Genomic DNA, 8,125 nt, shown 5'->3' with positions numbered 1-8,125 from the left:
ATATATAGGCTAAGGTACGTAACAAAATACAGCAGAGACGTATTAAAAGCATATTTTAGATGTTAACAAAACATGGAAACAAAAAATATATAATTAAATAACATCACAACCCAATGGTGCTCAGATTGCAGCTAGAGAGCTCGCTTCACGATCGCACCCCAAAGATATAATTCACTTGACACACTGAGTTTCTCGTTTGAATAGTCACCACGGCAGGATTCTAGAAAATAAAGTTATTGTAGATATGTTAAAGTTCAAAAGATCTATTTGGTTATATTTATCCGTTGCTGTATTTTGTAGAAAATTAAACACATATTAAAAGTTATAATGGAAATTCAAATTTATTCAATGTTCTATTATGAAAATCTCTTGGAAGGAATAAGGTTGCGTTGAATTTATTTTATTATTGGAAAAAAATAATACATTTTTATTGCTTTAATTATATATTAAAAATTTTGTCTTTTTACACAAATAAAGATGATATTAAGATACTTTGGAAACTAATTTCCAGTTTGGGCTTGCTTTTAATATATTCAAATTTTATTGTTTTGTCTTTGATTACAAAATATGATATGTGTGTGCTGAAAAAAAAGAAATTTTAGTTTAAAATCTCTGTGAAAAGCTAAATGAATCCTATTCCTTTAATATCTTGATAAGTGATTTGCTTTATATATTTATATATTATAGTAAAGTATATTTTCAAAGATTATAAAATAGGTAATTCATTCCATTTCGAGCATACCTATTATATATTCGTGTAAAAAGACTTTCAGTTTAAGAATTTCTGTGAAGAAGTAAATGAGTCATTTTCCTTTGATAACTTCATAAGCATTCAGCTTTATATATTTAAGTATTTTAGTAAAACATACTTTTTCAGTGAATATTATAAAATGCCTTAGTAATTTATGCTATTTAAAGTATATATTTTGTATATTCATGAGATAGAGAAAAAAAAAATTAAGGTTCTCAGATAGCGAGTTATTTATATTTCCTTACCATGAATATAAAAATGTAAAAGATTAAATTTTTAAGTAAAGAGAAAATTTATACACTTCGGGGTTTTGAAATTAATTTTGAAGAAATCTGATTGCAGTGCAAAGTTTCAAGCGAAAAAAAAGCATCGGTCTCTGTTAGATGTAATAGAAATATTTTTAGTTTCTGTGCTATAAATATTTTAATATCAAACTAATTTTCGAAATTATAAGAAATAATTTCTATAAAATAAGTATGTTTTTACTCATTTGTACAATGAAAGATTTTCCTGAAAAATATTTTTTTAAGGAGCAAACATATTTACTTCCATTACTAGTTTTACTTATCTACAACTTTTAAAAAGGAGAATAAAAAGATTTGACGCCGTATCAGTAGAAATTTACATTTGCGATATTTTTTGAAATGGAACTTCCGCATGGCTTATTCACGATTCATTAGCATTTCCAATTGCATTTGTGTCTCGAAACTATTCGTGGATTTATTTATTTATTTTTTTTGATGGAAGGAGGAGTGGGGAGGGCAGATAATTTTGTCTTATTTACCAGAACTTCTTACAACTTATCTAATTTTTTAGAACAAAGCCGGGAAACGAGTTTCCTTTTTCCTATTGACTCTCTTGTTATTTGCATATCTTTCCATTTTAAACTTATTTTATCAAACTTTTCAGTTCAAATATTTAATTTAACAATGCAGAGCGTGAATAAAGCCTTACATTACTCTCAGATTGGTAACAACTACAGAAACAAATCTGAGTTATAATGTCTATGTATAATAAATGCAATATAGCAATATATTTCGTGCGATGCGAGCGATCACTGCAATCATCTATTAGTGATAAAGTTTTAAATTTGTATTTAGTAGAATTTTAGCTATATATATATATATATATATATCATTCAAACTGTAGAAAAAACTAAAATGTTCTTAAATTCCCACATTAAAAGGTTTTAAGATGTTGTTCTTATTTTAGCTCAATTGAAAATTAGTAACATAAAATGTATCGTAAAGCTTACAGCGATAGCAGCCAGTATTATTCTATAAGATAAGAATTCCATCGAGAAAGTGTAAAATGAAATAGGGCCTTAATATACAAGATATAGTTTCATTAAAAAAAATGTAAATTAATTACCGAAAATAAAAGGCAATAAAATATGTTTATGTTGGCTTTAATTAAACTTGTGTATTAACTTTCACGATCTTTTATTTATGTTTTGGAAAAGTGGCAAAATATTTTTTAAAAAGATTTGTATGAATTTATTGATTATCTAATTTTTTTTTTCTCATGACATAGTATATAATGAAAAATATGTTTTTTTTAAAGAAGAGATAGCTTATAGATTTTATTATTGTAAAAAAAATGCATTTAGTGTAAAAGTGTGTCTTATTTGTGAAAAATGTATTTTTCAAAACATTCAAAACAAAAGAATTTACTATACAAATGTCTTAATAATATTTTTTTTAAAAATAATAATAACATTTCCATCTATGCTGCGCAAGTCTTCAAGCAAAAAATAGAATGTTGAATAATTAATTAAATTCAAATCGTATCATTATTTGTTTTTAAAAACAATTTTCATTAAAAACAAATCAAATTAAAGTGAATCAATAAACACTAATGCTAATTAAAATGCTAAATAAAATCCTACACGATTAATTTTTATGCCTATATGGGATTTTAACCTTAACAGTATATAAAAAAATCGGAAGCTCTAAATAAAATAGTGTTATTTAGACTTAAATACATTTGGTCCATTTGTCCATTATATTTCATAATAAGCAACTTTAGATTCTTATGTCTTACATTTTCCTCCATTATCCTTATGAGATAAAAACGAAATGAATTATTCATAAAGATTCAAAAGATTATGGCTTCATTTTTTATTTTTTGTACTCGGAGTTTTTTGGGATTTGAGAGGATTTTGAAAGGAAGAATGGTTTGTACAGTTAAAATGTAATAAAATATAATCTAAGACAGTATAGAGTATTGAATTAAACTGTACAAACTGTGTGTTTGTATGATAAATAATACAAAAATATAAGTATTTTATTAAAATGGATATTAGGTCAAAATAAAAGTTTAGATGATTCATTTGCTTTGATTTCGGTTTCGATTAACACACACTATATTCACTATCTAGTTTAATGAGTGATATCTCATAATATAGGCCAAATGTCGAATTTCAATTTTTTTATTCTTTTCTGATAATTCATCTACGTTTCACTTACCACACTTCTTATAAATAAAATTATTTTAATTAGAGTGATGGCTAACAAGATTCATTTACTTAGAGAAAACTAGATAAAACTAACAAACAAACAGTCTACATTGATTCTAAACATTCTGCTTTACTCCTTTCAACAACAACATAAAAACAGCTTTTATTAAAACAAATTGCTTCCTCCTTAAAAAGTAGGAAGATTTACCACGCGAGAAAAATATTTAGGTTTTGATAGATTACCTGCTTGCCTCTTCATTGGCAGAAATATGGCAACTGCCAGTTCTATCAGTTTGCTTCAACCCTTCGTGTTTAAAGAATTGAGACCTTTCATTACTTATCCAGTCATTTAATGAATTCACGAAATTCTAATATGGTATGCTTTATTTTGTCATTGTAGCCATGACTGTAATACATAGATAAGGAATACGAAATTCTTCACATGTCAGTTTAGTTACAACTTGAAAGGTAAAAATAAAATAGGATTGCTTTTTAATGTTCCGTTTCTTTCTATTTTGTTTAAAGAAGGTTTGAAATTGCAAATATAATTAAGTTTAAGGAAATATTCAATATTTACTTGATCTCAAACTAAGGAAGTTTTAAAAGTTACACCAGCCTAGATATGAATTGACATTCCAAACACATAAATTTAACAATGCTCGAATTAATAGCAGAATAATAATTCTATTGTAAAATCTTATTAAAAGCCTTTCCTTTGAGCTCGTTAATGAATAAATACTTTTCAATTATATTTTCGCACACATTTTTATAATCTCTTAAATTTTGTAAATACTTATTTGTTTTCTGGCATCTATATATGTGTCAGTGTTTAAAGGATTTTATTTTCATGATTTAAATGTGAAAAAAAGTTTCTTCCTAGTTTAGTGAGAATAAGAACAAAAATATTTAAATATATTGATGATTATTTAAAAGTTCATCTGCTTGGTTAATGATTAATTATAAAAGCAACAACTGTTAAATGTTAAAAAAAATATGGATAAAGGTTAATTTTTTTTAAATTTTTCTATAATTATTTTAAATAAATGTTTCCAAATAAAAGTAATAACTTTTCAGATTACCTCAAGTTTTAACCTCGATTAACGACCTACAAATTTCAATAATATCGGTTAAACTATTTAGTGTTATTAATTGACATAAAATAGAAATATAACAACATTTCTTCTTATTTCATAATATGAGCAATAAATGATTATTTTCACAATTGATATTAAAATTTTGATAACTATGTCAGCGATAATTTGTTAATTTTAAAATCTCACTGGTATTGGCATTTTGGCAGGCTCTAATATAAAATGCAATAATATATACTCGTACAAAAAATACTTTCATAATTTGACTTCTTCAACGATTGTTTTATTATATATATTTTTTTCAATTCAAATAAAATTTTCGTCAGCTCATTTAACTAAATGATCACAGCCATTGCGATTTTTCTGGGAATATTTAAAATCTGTGAAAAAGCTACTGCACTGTAAAATTTTCATTTTGTTGAATTGAGAAAAATATTTTTTGCTACTTACTCCATCCATAGGCCATCCATAATTAATTATGAAAGGCGTAATGTATAAAATTGCAATTGTTTATTTATTACAAATAAAAAAATAGCAGAAAATAGACAACACTTAAATGTCTTTGTTTTTTTAATTCAAAATTGTTCTTAAGAAATAAAATAACATATCACATTAAAAATCAGACACTTATGATTAGTGAAGTATAACTTTTACTTTGTTATAGTAGATACTGATACTTTGAAATTGCTGTCTAGATGGTGTCCTTTATCATTTCATTTTCATATGGAAGTCTTATTAATATTCCTGTTTGAATTGGCACACTGCCATCTGGCGGAGTATTGTATGACAAAATAATCAGGAAAAGACACCAGTTTCAGACCATGAATAGAAGAATATGAATCCAACTTCGATGAATATAACAGTTGAAAAGAAGGAGGTTTCAAAATATACATTTCCATATTGACTATAGTCCAGAAATTTTGTATTGTTGCATCTAATCCTATATGGCCAGGGTTATTTATCAAGTCTAAGAGTAAGGATATGCGATAAGGAGTAAGCATCTGACCTTAAATTGGTAAAACCGATCTTAAAACACTTCAGGTACAAATCCGTATTTATATTCGGTATGGGAGATTTTCTTTCTGTAACATATGTAGGGAACTCCAGTTCCCATTTGGGTATCATTTGAAAGAAAATTACCACAGAAATAAATTCAAAGCTAATAAGCAAACTAGTTAATTAGTTTTTAAATAATTCTGGTTGCATATATTTCAGCTTTTCTAGACATTCCTGTAACGATTGTATCAAGAGTTTTGAAATATTATCTATGTGTAATGTCATAATGCTTTAGGACTAACATATACAATCCTCACGATAAGTATGGTGAAAGTATAAGGAATCTTTATTGTTGAAATCAAATGAATTTTTTTTCATTTTATATCTTTTTAACATTTGTTTATGGTAATAAAATGAAAGAACTTAGTAAAATAGAAAAATTTTTGTATTCACTTCTTTTGTAATCAGAAAAGAAAATCTCAAATATAAATTTATTAAAAAAATTAAGAAAGTAAGAGCCATTTATAAATAAAAAAATATCAAAAGAAGTAATATATGTCTGCTATTTCCAAACTGTTGTGATCCACATAAATGGCGCATTGAACTTTTCAGATATGAAAAGTGCACAATTTTTCAAACAGAAGTTTTACGAACGAAAAAGAAACTTCAATAATTATGTTAAAAATTACTAATATAACTTTTAGATATTTTTATTAAATTTAATTTTTCATAAATTTTTGCAAATTGTGGGAAAATATATAAGATACAATATGATATCATAAAATATATAAGTTGTAAACAGCGTCAAAATCTCGACGGTTATTACAACTATCCAACAGTGGATAGCGAATCGCAGTTTTAATATAAATATTTTAATATAATTAAAATTATTGAGTAATAACATATCTTTTCAAATATTAGCACCTACATGGCTTCATCAATGATATTATTTATGTAATGAAATAGTATAAATAATAATATGATAGTATAAATATAACAGTAAATAATAATATTAGTATTATAGCTATTTATTTTACCAAAAAATAAAGTGAAATACTTATGAGAGATTGCAGTTTCATTATTATTAATTCTACTGCTCACTAAAAGATAGAATTTATAATATTTAAAATATATTTACAATAAAATTATACATTAGGTAAAGAAAACATTACAATTTTTAATCAGTAATTGTATAAACATTGTTAAATTAATGTTTTATCTTTCACTTATCTTTTATTATTATCCGTCTATTAGAGGTGTCATATATATGACAAAACAACAGCTTACTTTTGCACTTAATGTGATAATACATTTTTATAAAATGCTGCTTGTTTTTGATTGCATTTTTAAATTTACTATATGGTATCGTTTATATTATGCTTTATGCTGCATCCGTTTTCATTTAATAAAACATAATTCATCATTATTAAAATATAATTATTTTTTATAATTATAAAAAATTAGTCTCTTGAGAATAAATCGACTTCATTCAACTCATTTAAATTAGTGAATATTTCTGGAATTCGAAGAGAGACAATTGCTTCTTCTTGCAGGGAAACATAATATTCGTTCCTTACTTCCTAACTCATTTATGTATTGAAAATGCTGTATTTGAATGGAAGTCTTGCTAAAAGCTTATTAAATAAATTGTTTTATCTAAAAATTAGAAAAAAAAAATATGTTCCATGTTAATTCGTACTTTACGATATTGTGAAAATAATTTATTTTAAAGGATATTATTATTTGAAATGTTCTCGGAAGTTCAAATAAAAATGCACCTTTTCAAAGAATTCTATTGTATAAATTTCAGATTTTTTTTTTTTTTTTTTTTTTTGAAATTTTTGATAAGTTTTGTTTTGTTGGCGGAACTGAAATCTTGTATTTAAGCCAAGAGAAAAAGCTAATACATGATGAATATATTTTTACGGCAAATAGACCAGAATTTAATTAATCTATAAATATTTTTAAGAATGTATACAATTTTGTGACTATTAGCATGGAATGATGTCAATATAGAAAACAAAATCAAAATACTTGATAGTAAGAGGTTGAATTTTGACAAAAGTGGCAAAGTTTTTGAAAAGTCAGTGAAGGAAATCCTTATGCTAAATGAAAAACGTTTTACAAATTATTAGTTAATTCTCCTTTCATTTGAGATTCCTTTTAGATTTTGGTTAAAAATGGAAATAATTAACATGAATATGTAATGAAAAATATTGTTCTTACATTTATTCTCTGTCTGTGATTGGAGCAAAGTAAATCTTATCAAATCGTGTCCAGAAAGACAAATCCAAACCAGAAACGATGTAGAGATAAGCGTAAAACGTGTATTACTTAGGTTTCCTTATCGGTAATAAGTAAGATTTTTTTTCTTCTTGTTAGAAAAACCTTACTGTTTAACCGTCAAATATTGATATTTTTAATGACTAGTGTTTCCAATAGTTTAGACTTTCAAATAGTTTGCATTTAGCATTTGGTTCGTAAATAGTTTTCAATGCAGTAAGGCTTTGGAAATAATAGAAATAAATGAGGGAATATTGCTTGCTTTTTGTTAATTTGTTAATAGCAAAATGGTGTATGCAATTAGTTCGAAAGAATATATATATATATCTATATATTATTTTTTAATTGCTAAGATAAATATTAAGGAAATACTGATATATCTTTTGTTTTCTTTTTATACATTTATATTACGTTAATAATAGCTTTATATATATATATATATATATATATATATATATATATATATATATATATATATATATATATATATATATATATAATTGTGCGTGAAACATCCAATCAAGAGTTGCTTGATTGCTGTTCGAA

The sequence above is a fragment of the Argiope bruennichi genome, chromosome 2 (assembly GCF_947563725.1).
Source record: "Argiope bruennichi chromosome 2, qqArgBrue1.1, whole genome shotgun sequence".
NCBI classification, from domain to species: Eukaryota; Metazoa; Arthropoda; class Arachnida; order Araneae; family Araneidae; genus Argiope; species Argiope bruennichi.
Note: the sequence above shows the minus strand (reverse complement) of the source record.